Source organism: Sminthopsis crassicaudata, chromosome 1 (genome assembly GCF_048593235.1).
Source record: "Sminthopsis crassicaudata isolate SCR6 chromosome 1, ASM4859323v1, whole genome shotgun sequence".
Lineage (NCBI taxonomy): Eukaryota > Metazoa > Chordata > Mammalia > Dasyuromorphia > Dasyuridae > Sminthopsis > Sminthopsis crassicaudata.
In genome coordinates, this window is record NC_133617.1 from 206,135,588 (window position 1) to 206,153,759 (window position 18,172).

At 36.5% G+C, this 18,172-nt stretch overlaps 1 protein-coding gene across 2 annotated transcripts in view; it reads right to left on the reverse strand.

The window, feature by feature from the left end:
- Positions 1 to 7,495, reverse strand: part of SOCS6 (suppressor of cytokine signaling 6) — a 63,181-nt gene extending 55,686 nt beyond the window's left edge. Inside the window, exon 1 of one of the 2 annotated variants that reach the window (XM_074274084.1) lies at positions 7,381 to 7,495. The gene's annotated coding sequence lies outside the window, so the exon portion shown is untranslated. Of the gene's footprint in view, positions 1 to 6,714; positions 6,734 to 7,380 lie in introns of those variants that run through there. The other variant, XM_074274091.1, reaches the window with a different exon arrangement.
- Positions 7,496 to 18,172: the final 10,677 nt, after the last annotated feature.

An 18,172-nucleotide genomic window follows, 5' to 3' on the forward strand; every position in this document is an offset into this window, starting at 1 on the left:
TTTATTCCCTAATATATAAATGTTTAAGAAATAAAGACAGTTTTCAAAGAAAGAAATTCAAGTTATCAACAATCATCTGAAAGAAAATGTTCTAAATCATTACTTAGGGAAATGGAAATTCTGAGACTGCAAGACAAAACATGAAAGGGACAAATGTTAAAGAGGCAATAAGAAAAAAGGTACAGCACTACACTCAGGGTCGAGTTATAAAATGGTACAGCCATGCTAGAAAGTAATCTGAAATTATATCCAAAAAGTAACTATGATGTGCATATTCTTTGATCCAGTTATGTTATTACTAGGCCTATAACTCAAAGAAAACAAAAAAAGAAAAGAATCTATATGCAAAATGTTTATAGCAATTCTTTTCATGAGTCAAAATTGGAAACTACATTGAAGTATTCTATTGGGAAATATCTCAACAAATTGTGGTGTATTTATTTAATAGAATATTATTGTGCTATAATAAATACTGAAATAGACAGTTTCAGAGGAAATTGGAAAGATCTTTTTTGAAGCGATGCAAATCAAAGTGAACAAAACTAAGAGTATAATTTATGCAATAATTAAACAAAAAGAAAAACAACCCTGAAAGCCTTAAGAACTCTGATCAACACTATGATAAATGGATCAAAAGAATGAGAATGAAACACATCTATCACACATCTATTTGTTCTGGCAGAAAGGTGATGAACTTAAAATGCAAAAAGGAACACACAAATACTTAGCCATGGACAATATGAGAATTTTGTTTTCCCAGATTATACAGCTATATATTAAGGACTTTGTTTTCTTTTTCTTTTGAGAAGGAAATGTTTGTGTGCTTATTCTTATTTTTAATAAATGGGTTTTTTTCCAACTTCATGTAAAGATAGTCTTCAACATTTATTTTTGTAAGATTGAGTTCCAAATTTCCCCCTCTTTCTCCCTTACTACTTCCCTCCTCCCCAAGACTGCAAACAATCTGATACAGGTACAATCATTTTAAACTCATTTCCATATTTGTCATGTTGTTAAAAAAAAAAAAAAATCATAAGTTCCAAAAACCACAAGAAAAAAATAATGAAAATAGCATGTTTCAATCTGCATTCAGCCTCCATAGTTCTTTCTCTGGATATGGATGAAATTTTTCATCCTTCACATTAATAGCTTTATTTTCAAAATTTGTTTGTTTAACTTGGGGTAGAGAGAGGCATAGTGGGAGGGACAGATTCATAAATAAGATAGTCTTCTAAAATTCTTTTCAGGTCTAAAACAAAATTCTCTGATCATTATAAACTAGTGCTACATACATGTGCACATGCATACATACATATACATATAAAAACAGAGAGGGTATCAGCAGTATTTATGAATCAAGTAAAATAAAACTGCTTAGAATTCTGAAAAGCTACACTGGTTTTTATGTTAACTTTCTTTAATTTGCTTTAGGAAAAAAGAAAATAAGAGTAGAATGGTCTGAACCATTGATTTCAACAGTATAGGAAATTCCTATAGTGTACTGAACATAAACAACATAAACTAAACATAATTACTAAGTTTGTCACTAAATTACAATGCACAAAGAACACTTCTCCACACAACTAAATTGTATAGTCTAGCTTACCTTCAGCCTGACAGTTATGCCCTCAGGACTTAGTACATGACTGTTGGCCAACTCCAACCTCCATCCTCAAACCTCAGATTTCTCCTACCTTCTTTGCTACTGGAGATGACCCCAAAAATCATGTATACTATTGCCTTCTTACTGTCTGTAGCTGTAACCTGCCTTTCCTGATTTCCTTATCTCTTACCTTCTGTAGCCCGCTATAGCTTATACTTGGCATCTCAGCTTTTGCACAGAAAGGATTGTTGTTTTACCATGAGCTTAAAAGTACTCATTTCCAGTATCCAAGGTTCTCTTGCTGTCTTTTTGAAGTTCTGTGCTTGTTTTCCTTAGTTACGAAGCATGGTGGGGATGGGGGTTGGTTTGATTGTTTCTTGTTAATAGGTTCATAGCAGCTCCACATACCTTAGGCTACAGGATGGTTGGGTTCTAGGTAACTGAGGTTATACTATCCTTATGGGGATAACTTAGGTTTCATTAGCTATCACCAGAAACACTTTACGCTCCACTGAATTCAGACTCAGATAAACAAATAAAATTCAAAAGTACCCAAACAGCTCAGTTCATGAAAATCTATGACATTTTACATGGAAAGTGAAATTTTACTCTTGTGGTTTTTTTTTTGTGTGTTTTTTTTTTTTTTTTTTTTGAGAGACAGTTGGAGTTAAGTGATTTGCCCAGGGTCACACAGCTAGTAAGTGGTTAAGTGTCTGAAGTTGTATTTGAACTCAGGTCCTCCTGCCTTCAGGACAGGTTCTCTATGCACTGTACCAGCTAGCTGTCCCTAGAAAGTCTTAAAAGCACTAGATAAAAATGTCTATTCTTAATACAATAAAAAGACCCAGTCTTTTGAAAAACCTTACAGCTAAGCTGTGGAAAATACAAATACTCTCATTATAAAAGTTACTTAAGCAAAAAAAATTGTCCCAACTTAACCTGTGTTTGTTTGTCCACCAATACAAAACATGAAATCAGTACAAAGCATAATGGGTTGAGGACATCAGAAACATCAGTCCTAATGGCTGTTGCTAAGATCACCAGAAAAGGGGCGGCTAGGTGGCAATGGATAGAGCATCATCCTTGAAGTCAGGAGGACCTGAGTTCAAATTTCACCTCAGACACAACACTTCCTAGCTGTGTGACTCTGGGCAAGTCACTTAACCCCAACTGCCTGAGGGGGGAAAAAAAAAATCACCAGAAAATATGGGAAGAGGTATATACCTATGATGTAGCTAGGTGGCAGAGTATATAGAATACCAAGCCTGGAATCAGGAAAACCTGAGTTCAGATCAGGCCTCAGACACTAACTGTGTGACCCTGAGCAAGGCACTTAATTCTGACTTTCTCAGCTTTCTCATTTGTGAAATGAACTAAAGAAGGAAATAGCTTAAACCAAACCAACCCAATGAGTTCATGAAGAGTCAAACACATCTAAAAATTACTGAATAACAAGAGAAATGGGCAATCCTAGACAGGCTAACCCACATACCTCTCCTCCCCAGTTAGAGGCAGCAAAATGGAGGATAAAGTGTGAGCTGCAGGTCAATTGGCTCCCTTGATTTGCATTTCACTATGAGGAAAGCATTCTATAAACTGTAAAAAACAAAACAAAAACCCCACCATATATACTTTCATTGTTATAGGACAGTGAAGTTTTGTGCTTCTTTCTTTGGCTACTGGCGATTTAGTCAAATCACATACCTTATAATTTCTTATTTATAAGGTACTTGTTACAAAGTAACAAGATTATTACCAATTTCTAAATGAGGAAAAAAGGAATAAACATTTATTAAGTGTATTCTATATGGCTATCATGATACTAAGCACGTTACAAATACTATCTCATTTTAAAATGTTACGAAGGAATAAATTTTCCCAAACACCAAACCAAAATAGTTTAGATTTTTCCTAAAGAATTTATGCATATATTCTTTATTATATTACACTGATGCATTAAAGCTATTGAGCAAAGTAAAATAAATGTCAATTTGAACATTTATGAAAAACTAGTTTTCCCATTAGTAGCATGGTAGTACATTGCTTTACTTTTCTCTCAGAGCAAGGAAATACTAAAAAAATTTTTAAAAGAAAAATAATTGGAATTCTCATTTAATCTTCTAAAAAAACATAGGCAGCTCGATACACCTACCATAAAACTTCAGAACAAAGCTCGACTGACACAACTATCATCAATGCTACAAACAGATAACATTTACTAAGAATCATACAATTATTATTTCGTATGATCCTTCTAGACTATTGAAGAGGATAGAGTACTGAGGCTGGAATCATAAAGAATCATCTTCCAGAGTTCAAATCCAACCCCAGACATTTACTGAGTGTAACCCAAGGCAAGTCACTGCACCCTCTTTGCCTCAGTTTCCTCATCTGTAAAATGAGAAGAGAATGGCAAACCACTCTTGAATTTTGCAAAGAAAACCACAAATGAAGTCACAAAGAATCAGATCAACTGAATAACAACAAAAATGAGCTTCACAAAGCTGGGAAATAGGTACTATTATTATCTTTATTTTACAGTTTAAGAAATTAAGTTAAGAAGTTAAGTGACTTGCAAAAAGCTACACAGCTAGTAAGTGTCTGGAGACCAGATGGGAACTCTAGTCTTCTGGAGTCCAAGACCAGAGGTCTTATACACTATATCACCAGCTGCCTATATACATCATTTTGGACAGGCTACTTAATCTCCCTTAGCTTCAGTTTCCTTGTCTTGAAAATATTATTTTCCCTACTTACTTCACAGGGCTGTTAAAAAGGATCTCATGAGATAATGTATGCAAAACATGTACCTTAGAATTGTATATTAAAAAGGACAACTCATGAAAGTACCTCCTCAAAATCTAAAGCAATATTTTACAGCACAGAGAAGAAAGGGGAGAGGGGGAAAGACACTTGTATACAGGTAAAAAGAAAGTTATCTATACTGGTCAATCTTTAATAAGTATTGAAATTCCTCCCACCCCTGGGTGATCCTTTTGGCTTACAGTGCCAACAGAAATGTCATTAATTCACACAGGAGGCATAGAGAGTAATTTCCACCTATTCTACCTTCCCCCTTCCTTGCTTATCGAAATGCAGGAAGAACTTTCTTTTAAGATGTTTATCAATACTCCTCCCTCCTCCTTCAGGTAAAGTTAGAGATTCCTGCAGTATCCATCCCATACTTCTTTTAGAGTTTCAATCAATAGCAATCTAGCCATGCATTAGTTTCCTGCCTACAGGGGCAATTCCAGGTGAGTGAAAAAGCTGGCTCCTATACCTACTAGTTAAGGGGAAAGCAGTTTCCAGATATCCTTAGCTCTTCTGCCTCAGGCTCATCATAACTGATAGGATCTGCTAGGAATCACTTCATCTATTCCAAAAGCCTTTAGACAGATACCTTTCCCACAGATGCTGGAATATAGGTAATTATTTCTTATTACCTTTTGGCTTATGAATGACTAAAAGAAACATTTAAATGGAAAGGAACCACACTAACCTATCAACTTTATCAACTTTGCCCTCATGATCAAAACACGTTTGGACTACCCAGCATGACTAGTTCTGACTACTAGTCCAACAATGAGATTCTAGTTTCAGTGGTAAAGAAAGGATTAGAAAAAGATAGAAAAGGATCAGGGCAAAATGCCAGGCTTGGCAAAATAGCAGTCAGTAATTGAAAGCTAAATCTGCAGGTGAAACTAGGAGATTGGTTTTCTGAGTTATAAATATTATAAAAACTGGCACTGTTCCAATGTCACTTAGGGCTTTAAATGAACCTAGGACAACCCGGAAGAAGCACCCTAAGTGATGAATATGCCAGCACAGTTCCCTTAGCTAAACTTCAATGGTAAATGGATTCTCCTTAGGTGAGAAAATCATCCTTAATCCTCCATATGTGGATGTAGGTATGTAGGACACTGTGCTTTGGTAAATAGTCACATAACTTTTTCTTACTCCTCTACTTCAATTTGGGCTTCCCTCTCCTGTTAGACCCTATCAGAGTCCTTAAAATGTTAGGCTGGCATACAATCTGGTGTCAGATCCTTCATCAAAATTTGAAGAGTTCTGGTATTGATCTGGGGTATTGATGCAAACTTTACAACCATCCAGGAGACCTAGTACTAGGTAAGGTCTGCTTCAGTTTCCAGAACAGCGGAAAGTGGTGTTGCTCCTATTAATTAACCCACCTCTAGACCCTAGTCCTAGTTCCTTCCAATCTCTACTGGGAGCAGTTTTACGTTGTATAGAAAACGCTCAATTTTATCAAGGACGTCTCCTAGTCAGTTTTACCTGGGCACTTTAAACATTCTCTCCAAAGTGGCTACAAAGTATTTGTGTGCCCCATGAAGAGGGGTGGTTTGGAGACCACGAAGGCAGAAGAGTTGGGGGGGGGAGGAGGCACGGTGCAGTCATGGGGTGGGGGAGTGTCCAGACGTACGGGATGCAGGTATTTGGGAGGGGGAGGAAATTGGAGTCCTCCCTAGTTTCTCATTTCACTAAATCCACTCTCTCGGGGGCTCTTTCTTACTCCCTCCAGTCAGCCCAGGAACAAGGGTATGGAGGCAGATGGAGGAGAGGAGCGCGAAGAGTCTTCGGCTCCATAGTTTGTTCCTCGTTCTCCAGCTCCTCCTTCCGGGGGGCCTTCCTACACGAGCCCCGCACCGCAGCCTGGGGCTCCCAGTTCGCTCCGGCCCAGAGGCCGCACCAAGGCCCCGGCCTCTCTTAGGGGCCTGCGGGCCACACGCAGACCCACACATACCGGCCACAAAGGCGGCAAGGCGGCGGCGGGCCGGGCCTCGCAGGGAACCCGGCAGGGAGGGAGCGAAACCCAAACAAACAGCGGAAGCGCCGCCAGCACCAGGCCTCACTAGCTGGGCCGCTGCCGCCGCCGCCCTGCCTCTCCGGGACAGGGCCGAAGCTCAGGGCTCCTGAGTCCGGCCTGGAGGAGCTCCACCGCTCCCGAGCTCCCCCGATCCCGCAGACAGACGTCCCGACTTCCAGCCAGTCCATCCTCCCCCCTCGGTCCCCTTGAGCGTCCAGCAGGCTCGGGAAAGACCGAAACCTCCCCTCACCTCCTATCCGAGATTGCTGTGGAGAAGAACACTTACCCGGCACCGGCGCCCGGCTCCCTCCGCCGCCGCCGCCGCCACCACCTCCTCCCGCTCCGGCTCCGGCCCCGGCTCCGCGCCCCGGCGCTGGCGCTGCTGCCGCCGCTGCTCTCCTCCCTCCTTCCTCCTCCTCCTTCTCCTCCTCCTCCTTCTCTTCCCCCTCCTCCTGCTCAGCTCCTCCTCCTCTTCTCTTCCCCGTCCTCGTCCTCTGCTCCCGAGGGGTGCGGGGGGCACGCAGGCAGGCAGCCCGCAGCCGCCTTCCAGCGGCTCAGCCCGGGCGCGGAGGCACCCACGGCGGAGCGCGAGCACTCACGGGAACGCGGCCCGGGGACGAGGAAGAGGACAGTCCCAACCGCGAGGAGGAGGAGGCGCGCCCGCAGCTTTATCCGGCTGCTGGGAAAGAAGTGGGGGGTGAGAGGGGGAGCCAAGAAGAAGGGAGAGCCGGCCCCTTCCTCGAGCTCAGACCGAAGCGTCCCACTTCGCACAAGCTTTTTCCCACCCCCTTTTATATCCAGTATTCATCTTCTTTCTACTTTTTCTTACCCCAGTCTCCTTTTCTCTTTGATTTCCCTCGGCCACACCAAAAGGAAAAAAAAAAAAGTCCTCATTCCATATAAAAAGCTCCAACTTCCTTCCTGCATCACCTGCCTCGCCCTTTCCCCTCACCTCCAGCTGCCAGGAGCTACCCCCGGCCAACGATGCCAAGTTCATCGCACCTTGCTTAGACTTCTCCAGAGGCGGCCACATTCCAGCCCCGAGCACGGGCGCCCAAAGTCTGAACTTGCTAGTACTAGAGTGGGCAGAAAGGCACTGATTGCCTGGGTCAGGGAGGAAAAGATAAGATAGTAAAGGAGCAAGAAAAAAAGCTTGTACAATTCGTACCCTTTGAAACAGGGTCCCACTACTGAAAGAGGCTTCCTCTCTGCTCCCAGTTTAAAACGTATCCTTTCTTACTTTCTCGTTTTAGTAAATTCACTGATTTCTTCTGCCCGGTATTATTTATTGCTTTGTGGATGTTTTAGAAGAATTGAATAGGAGTACACTTTTACAAATGGATACGTCACTGGTTCCCAGACATGATTCACAATCGTAAATTGGGAACTCCCCCCTTCTCCCTGCCCCCCAAAACACACACACACACACACACACACACACACACACACACACACACACACACACATACACACACACAAAATATCATCTGCCTTTTTTCTTCTGGGAATCCTTGTGATCCTTATATTTATTGTTAATTCAGTGATTAAGCTTCACTTAAATGATAACCATCAACAAGGGGGACAATAGATATTTTTTCCTAGTGTTTTTGTTGTCTACTTTCTTCTTTTCATAACTGTTAATCTGTATTTCTGGGGTGAGCTTCTAATAACTAATCTGCATTTGTGCTCTTTTTCGAGTAATTAATAAGAATAAATAAGATGATATTACAGTTTTAATGGCACGAAAGATTAATTGCTCAAATATATTATGATAAATTATTGATTTTTAAATTATATTTCTTGAAAGGCGTGGGGAGATTATGTGAAATTATATATAAAACGGGCCTTTTGTACTGGGGTGAGTTCTTTTCTAAAATGTTTAATTTATTTTTATTCTTTGCTTAATAAACGAATGGCACATAGTACTTCTAAAGCATAAATCAGTGTTTTAAAAACCACACTAAGCAGTTTATATAAGATTAATTTGACTGGAACACTACTGAAACAAACAAGTTTCTTTTTTAATCACTAGGTTGATCACTTATATTTTTAGTATTGCTTGGTGTTTTCGGAAAATCTTAGTTACTACATTTAAAAGATAATATTGATTTAGTTTAGTGATAGAACAATACCCATTAATGTAATTCTTTGGTTGGATCTATTTAAAAGATAAAACAGGTTGATAGTGTTCTTTTCTTATAATTTCTTGTAAATTTCCTTCCCTACTTCTAAAAATTGGATGAGATGGAGAGGATAATTATAAACGAAATTGCTGAAGTGTCTAGGAAATGTTATTAATAATAATTACTAATATTTATCTAGCTTTAAGGTTTGCAAAACAATTTACACATATTAACCACACCTTTTGAAAAGAATTAAGTGCCTAGGATAGAGGCCTTAGATATGACTGAAATAACAAGGGGAATTCAGTTCAATTCAACAAACATACATCAAGCACTGGGGATCCAATTAAGATGGTAGATTACAAAGGTAAAATATGCTCTCCTGGGTCAAGAGGGGAGGGAATAAGAAAAGGAAGAATAAAATAAGATTTTCACTATAGGAATACAAGGAAAAATAATAAAGTAAGAATAAAGACAGTATAATGTTTAAAAAAATTGATAAAAATTCCAGGCATAGAAGAAAAATTAATAATAAGCATTTATGAGGCACTCTGAGCTTTGGAACTCACTTTACAACATAATTCTCTAAACATCAACATAGAAGACAATGTAAAAACAGCTACAAATGAAGATTCAAAGAAAAATATTAATTGGACTTAAGTCCAATAAGATTTCCTCAAAATGTTCAAGAAAAAAGATAAGAGTGATAAAGGAAAAATGAGAGTGATGAAATAAAATTATGAAAAAAAAAGAATAGCTTGGGAAAAGGAACAAAAAATACTGAAGAAAAGAATACTTTAAAAAATGGAATTGGCCAAGTGGAAAAAAGGTAAAAAAATAACACTAAAGAAAATAACTGCTTAAAAATTTGAATTGGGCAAGCAGAAGCTAATGACTTCTTGAGATATCAAGAAAAGTCAAAAGAATGACAAAACAATAGAAAGAAACGTGAAATGTCTTATTAAAAAACTGACCTAGAAAAATAAAGAGAGTAAGAGACATGATCAAAGAAAGAGTTTAAACATGATATTTCAAGAAATTATCAAGGAAAACTTCCTCAGAATTTTAGCTCCACAGAGTAATATGAAAATTGAAAGACTCCACTATTTATCTCTTAAAAAAAAAAAAAAAAAAAAGAACAAGGAAAAAAACCTTCTATGAAGAGAAAATAATTCAAGCAACAAGAAAGAAACAATTCAAATATTGTAAAGCCACAGTTTAGGATCACATAAGTAGCAGCTTCCATGTTAAAAAAGCAGAGGGCTTTGAATATGGTATTCTGGAAGGCAAAGGAGCTAGGATTACAACCAAGAATGATATACCCAGGAAAAACTGAGTATTTATTCAGGATAAAAAAATGTATTGTTATGCCCTGAATAAAAATTAAAAAAAATTATTATGGCCACTCCCCCTTCCTTACCATTAGGACTGGGAGAATTGAGTCAGGAAAACTTTGGAGCTTTGATCACATACCATTATGTCTTAAACTCCAGATGCAAATTTCTCAGATAATTCTCTCTTTGTTTGAATATTGCTGCTTGCCTCACTGTCTCCTGCCCTCAACTTTTTTATCTTAACCCCTATCCAGTCAGGATTAAGTTATGATCCTTTCCTGAAATTATGGCTTGTTCGCCCACCTAGTGTCCTTGTCCCCCTTATCTGCCTTTGTTTCCCCTATAAGATTGTATACTTGGGTTATGTATTCTGTTTGCAAAACCTAGTTAGCTAAAACCCTATATAAACTCCCTGCCTTAATTCTTGGGCCAGTCCCATCTGATTAGCTAGCCTAAACTCTTCACATTAAAAGATTAAAAACTAATCTGTCTTGTTTCAGTTTCTCTGGTATTATATTATATTTAATAAAATAAAAGACTTTTAAATATGAAAAGCCAGAACTGAGTAGAAAATTTGACATTCAAACACAAAATTCAACATAAAAAGGTAAACATAAAACATGAGTCTTTATAAAATTAAATTATTTGCATTCCTACATAGGAAAATGATACATCTGACTACCAAGAATTTTATTATTTTTAGGACAGTTAAAAGGAGTTTATATAAACAGAAGGTATGGTTGTAAGTAGATTGTGTTTAAGTGTTCTTCCAAAAAAAGAGGGTGTGTGGAAAAAGAATCATGGGAAGAAGGGAGACAGGAGAGGTAGAATGGGAAATTTTTCTTGCATTAAGGAGCATGCAAAAAAGAGCTTTTAGATTGGAGAAGAAAAATCAAGGTGATGGGGAGAGAGAGCAAAGCTTAAATCACACTCTCATTGAAATTGGTTCAAACAATACATATGCACACTCAGTTGCACATAGAAACATAACTTACCCAATATAGAAATAGGAAAGGAAGGAGACAAGAGAAGGGATTGAGGAATTATAAAAGGGAGCCAGATTATAGAAGACAAAGCTTAGCAGAAGAGACTTGAAAAGAGACTGGATCAAAAGAGAGAGAAAACAAAAGAAGACAAGGTGGAGGGAAATACACTATAATCACAACAATGAATGTGAATGGAAAGAGCTCATTTCATAAAACAGAAGCAGATAGCAGAATGTATTGAAAACTAGAATTCAATAACATATTGTTTAGAAAAAGACACAGAGTTAAAAGTGCTGGAGCAACATCTAACATGCTTCAGCTGAACCAAAAAGGTAGGAATAGTAATCATGATCTCAGACAAAGCAAATGCAAAAATAGACTTAATTTAAAGAGAATCAGGGAAATTACATTTTCCTAAAAAGTACCAAAGACAATGAAGCAACATAAGAAAATTTAACGGCAAATTTCTCTAATAAAGATCTCATTTCTCAATATACTGAGTAGAGAAATGAGTCAGATTTATAAAATGAGAGCTATTTCCCAATTGGCAAATAGTCTAAAACTATCAACATATTGTTTTCAGAAGAAGAAATTAAAGCTATCTATAGTCATGTAGCTTGCTTGATCAGAAAAAGACAAATTAAAACAACTCTGAGATGCCATCTCACACCTATAAGAAATGACAAATGCTGGAAAGCATAAGGGAAATATAGATAAACTAATGAATTGTTGGTAGAGTAGTGAATTGGTCCAAAACAATCTGGAGAACAATTTGGAACTAGCCCCAAAGAGCTATAAAACTGTGCATACCCTTTAATCCATCATAACCCACTACAAGTTTTGTATCAAAGGAAAAAGACCTATATTAAAAAAATTTTTTTTTCTATTGTCTCTTTTAGTGGAGACAAAGAATTGGAAATCAAGGCAATATTCTTTAATTAGGGCATGGCTGAACCAGTTCTGGCATGTGTTTGTTATGGAGTATTACTGATAAGAGAAATGTCAAAATGGGGGCAGTATCAGAAAAATGTGGCAAGACCCATATGAACTAATATAAAATAAAATGAGAAGAAATGGGAAATCATGATGCATAGTAACAGCAATGTTGTAGTGATTATCAGCTAAGAAAGACTTGGCTACTCTGTTCAATATGATGATCTAAGATAATTCCAAAGAATTCATGATGAGGAAAAAAAATACTATTCACTTCCAAAGAGAAAACTTTGGAAAAATTCTGAGTGCAAGTTAAAATATAATTTGTTTTATTGTTGTGCCACAGTCTCCTCTAAATGATCCTGCCTCAGTTTCTCTAAATTGTTCTGCCTCAGTTTCCCTGATTGCAAACCCCTTTTCTGCTCATTAGAACTGAGAGAATTAGGGCTCTGGAGATCTGACATTCCAGAAAATAAGACTTCAGATGTCCTATCTCAGATAACTAATTGGCATTGTTTATATATATATATATATATATATATATATATATATATATATATATATATATATATATATATATATAAAAGTTTCAGATTTCCTGGCTCTAGTTGGACACCTCAACTCACAGTTAGTAAGAATTTATGGTCCTATTCCCAAAGCTGTCAGAACTGGATTGATGGTCCCTGCCTGGAGATTCCCTGCTCACCACAGTTTGAACTCCACCCCAATTTGTGTACCTGGGCTTGGAGCTTATATATATATATATATATGTCATTGAGAACTCACATTCACTTCTGGCTGCTTTGGACTTGGAGCTTATATATATATATATATATATATGTCATTGAGAACTCACATTCACTTCTGGCTGCTTTGGACATCAGCCCTGGGGTCATCATGTCCTCAGCACAATCTCTCCCTCTTAGAAATCCAAATGAAATATTAATAATCTCTATCTTACCTCAGTTTCTCAGGCATTACATCACTTCCTTTATTTTTTTTCTTGCTATTTTTGGAAACAGAGCTAATATAGAAATGTTTTGCATGATGTCATATATATGTAATTGATGTGTTTACTAGCCTTCTCAATGTATGCACAAGTGGATGAGAGAGGAGAGAATTTGGAAATCATAATTAAAGAAAAAAAGCTTGTTAAAAATAAATAATAATTAAAAATTTTAATGTAATTGGAATTTATTTAACAAGATAAAATAAAATAAAATATAGATAATTACAATGTAATACATTTTCAAACTAAATATGCAACCCACAGGGATCCTTATATTTAGAGGGTGCTCCTTTCTATTTGACTGTAATATCACTACATTATACCACCTAGCTGCCTTATAGGCCTATATTCTCCCCTCTCTAAAATCTTTTGAGAAGCATAACTTTAATAAAACATAACCTTAATATGAAGGGATAGGAAAATTTTCAATGAATTTTCTACAGCAAACTATATTTTCACACAGCTGACTAAAAACTATTGTGAATACGGGATCTTATGATATTTATTGTTTATTATTGAAGGAGAACATTTAGTTTCTTAGAGAAGAATGCAACCTCTTAGAGAAGAATGCACCCAAATAACTCCCATATGTTTTTAAGGTCTTATAAGAGTCTTTACTACAAGTAAACACACAGATAACTACTCAATAATATATCCTTACCAATGTTATTTTTTAAAAAGTAACAGAAACAAAGAGAAAAACAATAGTCAAAGCTCTACTCTCTAGGAAGATGCCCTATTGTGCACTTTATCCAAATCGAAGAAGCATTCCCTAATCGTGAAATCTTCTAGATGCTTTTTGTTTGCAGATGGCATTCTATTGATTTCACTTAAACTCAGAATACTATAATACTTCTCTAGCAAAATCCAGTCACTGAAAAGAGATAGCAATCCGTATGAGGTAGGGGGGCAGAAGAGGAATTGGGTAAAGTGTGAAAATTGCCCAGGTGGTGACATATAATTAGATGGACAGTCCACTGAGTTAGTTCACCATCAAGTATCTTAGACAGGACTCATAGAAGGACAATATGTTGAATCTAAAATTGAATAGAAAGAGAAAAGTGACCTCAATTGCCTTTGGGAAATAGGAAGTATTTAAGGCGATCTTAAACACCATTATTCTTACAATGAAGCTACAATCTTTTTCCTCTCCCCTAAACTCTAATGAAGTTAACTTCCACATTTCCCTCTACATAATCCTATCATATCCTATCTCCTATAGTTGATTGCCTCTTCTCTGGGTCTAATTTTCAATCTATTTCTTTTATGCAATCTCTAATGAATGAAAAAGCTTTTATTAGTTGTTTACTATGTGTTAAATACTGAGTTAAGTGCTGATAATATAAATTAAAAGTCAAGACAGCTTTGGTCCTCAATGAATTTACAATCTAAATATGGAAAGAAAACACAAATAAAATTATGGCTCAGAAGGCATATTTTAGTTTGGATATGGAATAGTGAACCACAAAAGAGTAGATTGGCACACCTTTTCCAGTAGTAATGGCAGCATTGACATTATGATTCCATATCTAAAAAAGAGAGGAATAGAGTACAGGAATGGTAGCAGAGTTGGCTGGGGTTTCTAGTGAAACATGACTAGGACAAGTTAAAAATAGAGAACTATATCATTAATCATTATGTTATCATTAAGCACCTATTACATGCCAGAACACTATGCTAAATGCTGAGAATGTCAAAAACAAAAGTGAAATAGTTCCTACCTTAAAGGATCTTAACATTCCAATGGGGGAAACAATATATATAAACCTATCTATGATATTTATAAGATGAATACAAAGTAGTTTCAGGTGGGAGTGCACCAGCACCTGAGGACATCAAGGAAGGATAACCAATGCAAAGGAATGGAAATATATTATATGTGCAAAAGAACAAGTAGATTATTAATGGCTGAATTGGGTTAATGTTGGGTGGAAATGGGAAGTGGGGAAAGGGGGAATAATGTATAAGGAGACAGAAAAAGTTAAAAGAATCCTTGTTGAGATGATATTTAAATGCCAAAAAGAATTTTTATTTGATCTAGAAGAGAAACTGTTAGAATTGACTGTAATTTTCTCCCTCTCTCTCATCCTCTTCTTATATACATTGAGAAGGCTAGTTATACATTATATGTGTGTGTGTGTGTGTGTGTGTGTGTGTGTGTGTGTGTATATACATATGGCATCATACAGAATATTTCCATATCAGCTTTGTATTTGGGCAATACTTGGTTAAGGGGAATGACAAGGATGAAAAATGAGTTTAGGAAACTGAGAAGAAGCAGTCAGTAAAAGAAGAAATTTTAAAAGTATTGCAAAAACAAAAATAACATAAAATATTTAGGAGGAAGGAGTGGCCAACAGAATAATCAAGAAGGTTGAACAATTGTGATCATTAATAAGTTTGAAAATAATTAAAGATAAGGTTGGAAGACTGAAAATTATTTGGAAAAGAGTAAGAAGAGGGGGAGTAGAGGCTTAGTTTGGTGAGAAAGCAAAAATATAGAATAGTAGCTAGCAGAAATGATGGGATCTAATTGAAGGGTTTTTTTTAGGGAAGGGAAAAGCCTTGGGAATGGCTGCAGGGAAGGAATCAGTAAATAGGAAGAGATTGTAGATTAGAAGGAGGAATAATGATTTGGGATATAATCCCCTAGAATAGATTGGAGAAGATAGAATCAAGAATATATAGAGAGATTTTAGTCATCAGAAACTGGACTAAAAAAGGGAATATTAATGATATAAACAATGATAAGGAAAGATTGCAATATGTGAGTAAAACATATTTAGAAAAAATGATAGGGAACTCTTGATGTTTAAAATAAAATAGGAGATGAGAATAGCTCAGGGCTATAGGGAAGGGTATGCTTTTGGATAATTGAGGAAAGAAGGAAAGATTGGGAAAATTCATTGTGGACAAGGGGATAGGAAATAATTTAGGAGGAAAAGTATTGTTTTGCTACAGTGTGGGCTGAACTATAATTAATTGATATGAATTTATAGGTGCTATGGAAGATGCTTGACAGAGCAATATAAAGCCTAGTAGGTGTTCCAGAATTGAATAGGTTAAATCCCACAGATGTGTTCTCTTATCTTTAGAGTAGAACTGAGAATTCAAAACAAATATAACCTTCCCATCCTTAAAAAATTCCAAGACACTGAATCAGACTCTCAATCATCATTCAATGAAATAATCCTTGTGAAGATGCAGCCTGGCAAGTGTCTCTGAAGGTACTATAAGGTTGAAAAAGAAAGCACTTGACACCAAAATCCTTGTTTCTGTCAAGTGATCCAACAATAGAAGCAGATATAATTTTATAAATTCAGGGAATAGAGTCCTGGGCTTGGAATCAGGAAGAGTTCAAAGCTAGTCTCAGACACTAACGGTATGACCATAGGCAAGTTATTTAACTTGTTTGCCTCAGTTTCTTCATCTGTAAAGTGGGAATAATAACATCACTGACATTTTAGAGTTGTGAGGATCAAATGAGATAATATTTATAAAGCACATAGCACAGTACCTGAAACCAAGTAAGCACTGTATAAAAGTTATTATTACCTACCTTTAGCTTTGCCACTGTCCCCTCCAATCATTGGACCTTTTCATCTGAATTACAGTTGAAACTTCCTACATGTGTGATTTCCCCTGTTAGATAGCTAGGAAGTACAATATGTAGTGTGCTAGAGTTAGAGTTTGACCTTAATTCAAATCCTGCTTCATACTAGCTGTGTTTTTACACAGGTTATTTACCCTCTCAGCCTTGTTTTTTTATTTGTAAATGAAAAAATTGGATTTGATAGCCTTTAAGCACCTTTTCAGCTCTAAATATATGCTTCTATAATGTAAGTTCCTTGAGAATAGAAATTATCCTCTTTTTATATTCCCAGTGCCTTGTACATATTAATTTGTTGTATGTTTATTTGTTCATTCATTATTTTAATTTATATCACATTAATTATTACATATGTCTGATCATCTTATTACATTGTGAATTCCATGAGAGCTAGGACTTGATTGTTTTTCATCTTTGTATCCTCAGCATCTTGTATATTGTAGGTGTTTAAGAAAAGTTTGTTGAATAACATTAAATGAATATAGATACAAAGCCTGGTAAATCCCCAAACATGTGGATTGGGAGATATCTATTTGTTACTTTAGAAAATATAAAAAGTCCCTACTGAAATGATAAACAGCTTCTTTTATCTTTTTCAATATCCAACCTTTTGTTCTATCCATCTTTGATTCCCCTAGAGCTCTGTACTACAAACAAAGGAGAAATGTCACATCTAAGGATTATCCTGATTCAAAGATCCTGATGACTTGTAGATAATAATTTCCTTATAGATAGGCTAGCCAATAACATCTGGAATAGATGGAAGCAGGATCTTAGGATTCCCTTCCTTCCTGAAAGAATGTATACTTCATCCAACAGAGATAGTTTTGATATATAGAACTCCCTATAAGGTTAGTCTTCTTTGGAGCTGTGATTGAGGAAATACTGAGAACTCCTTATGTATTCTTCAAATATCTTATCCACTAACTGATCCATGAAATACACCCTGGAATTTCCTTTACAAAAGCAAAGACCTTAGGACTTTGAGCTCAATCAGAATGTCAATTACCATGGGAGGGGTAACATTTAACTATGACTATAATAATTTATTATCTTGTGATATCTGACATCCTGGCTGTCCAACATACCAATTTTGTCACTTTGAGCAAATCATTTAATCTTTCTGGACCTCTTCATTCTTTTCATTTTTTTTGCTGAGGCAATTGGGGTTAAGTGACTTGCCCAGGGTCACACAGCTAGGAAGTGAGGTCAAATTTGAATTCAGGTCCTCCTGACTTCAGAGTTGGTGCTCTACCTACTACACCACTTGCCCCTATGTAAAGCTATTTTGTGGTTGAGGAATGTGATAGCATCCATCTAAATATTCACTTAAAACCATACATCATGAGCCCTTACTGATATAATACTTGTATCAGAAGGATTAGATTTAAAATTGTTCAAATCAAAAGATATTTAAACACAATAGCAAAATAGATGATAAGAAAATTTCTCCCTACCTTCATCCACATATTTTCTCAGTATTAACCACCTCACTATTTCGACTTATTAAGTCCCTGTTCCTCCTATTGCTTCTTAAATTAGGCCTGTTATACCTTTTTTGGATACTGATTTTTTTTATCCATTGTTTAACTACCATGAGCATCATATTTTCATCCATGCAATAGGAAAAAATCCTATAGATATAGACATAGCTAAAAACAGTTACTGGTTTCAGTAACTGTTTATCTTTCTCAGTAGTTGAAAAAAAATTATCTCACTTGCAAAGAAAAAAAGACAAATGAGAGCTAC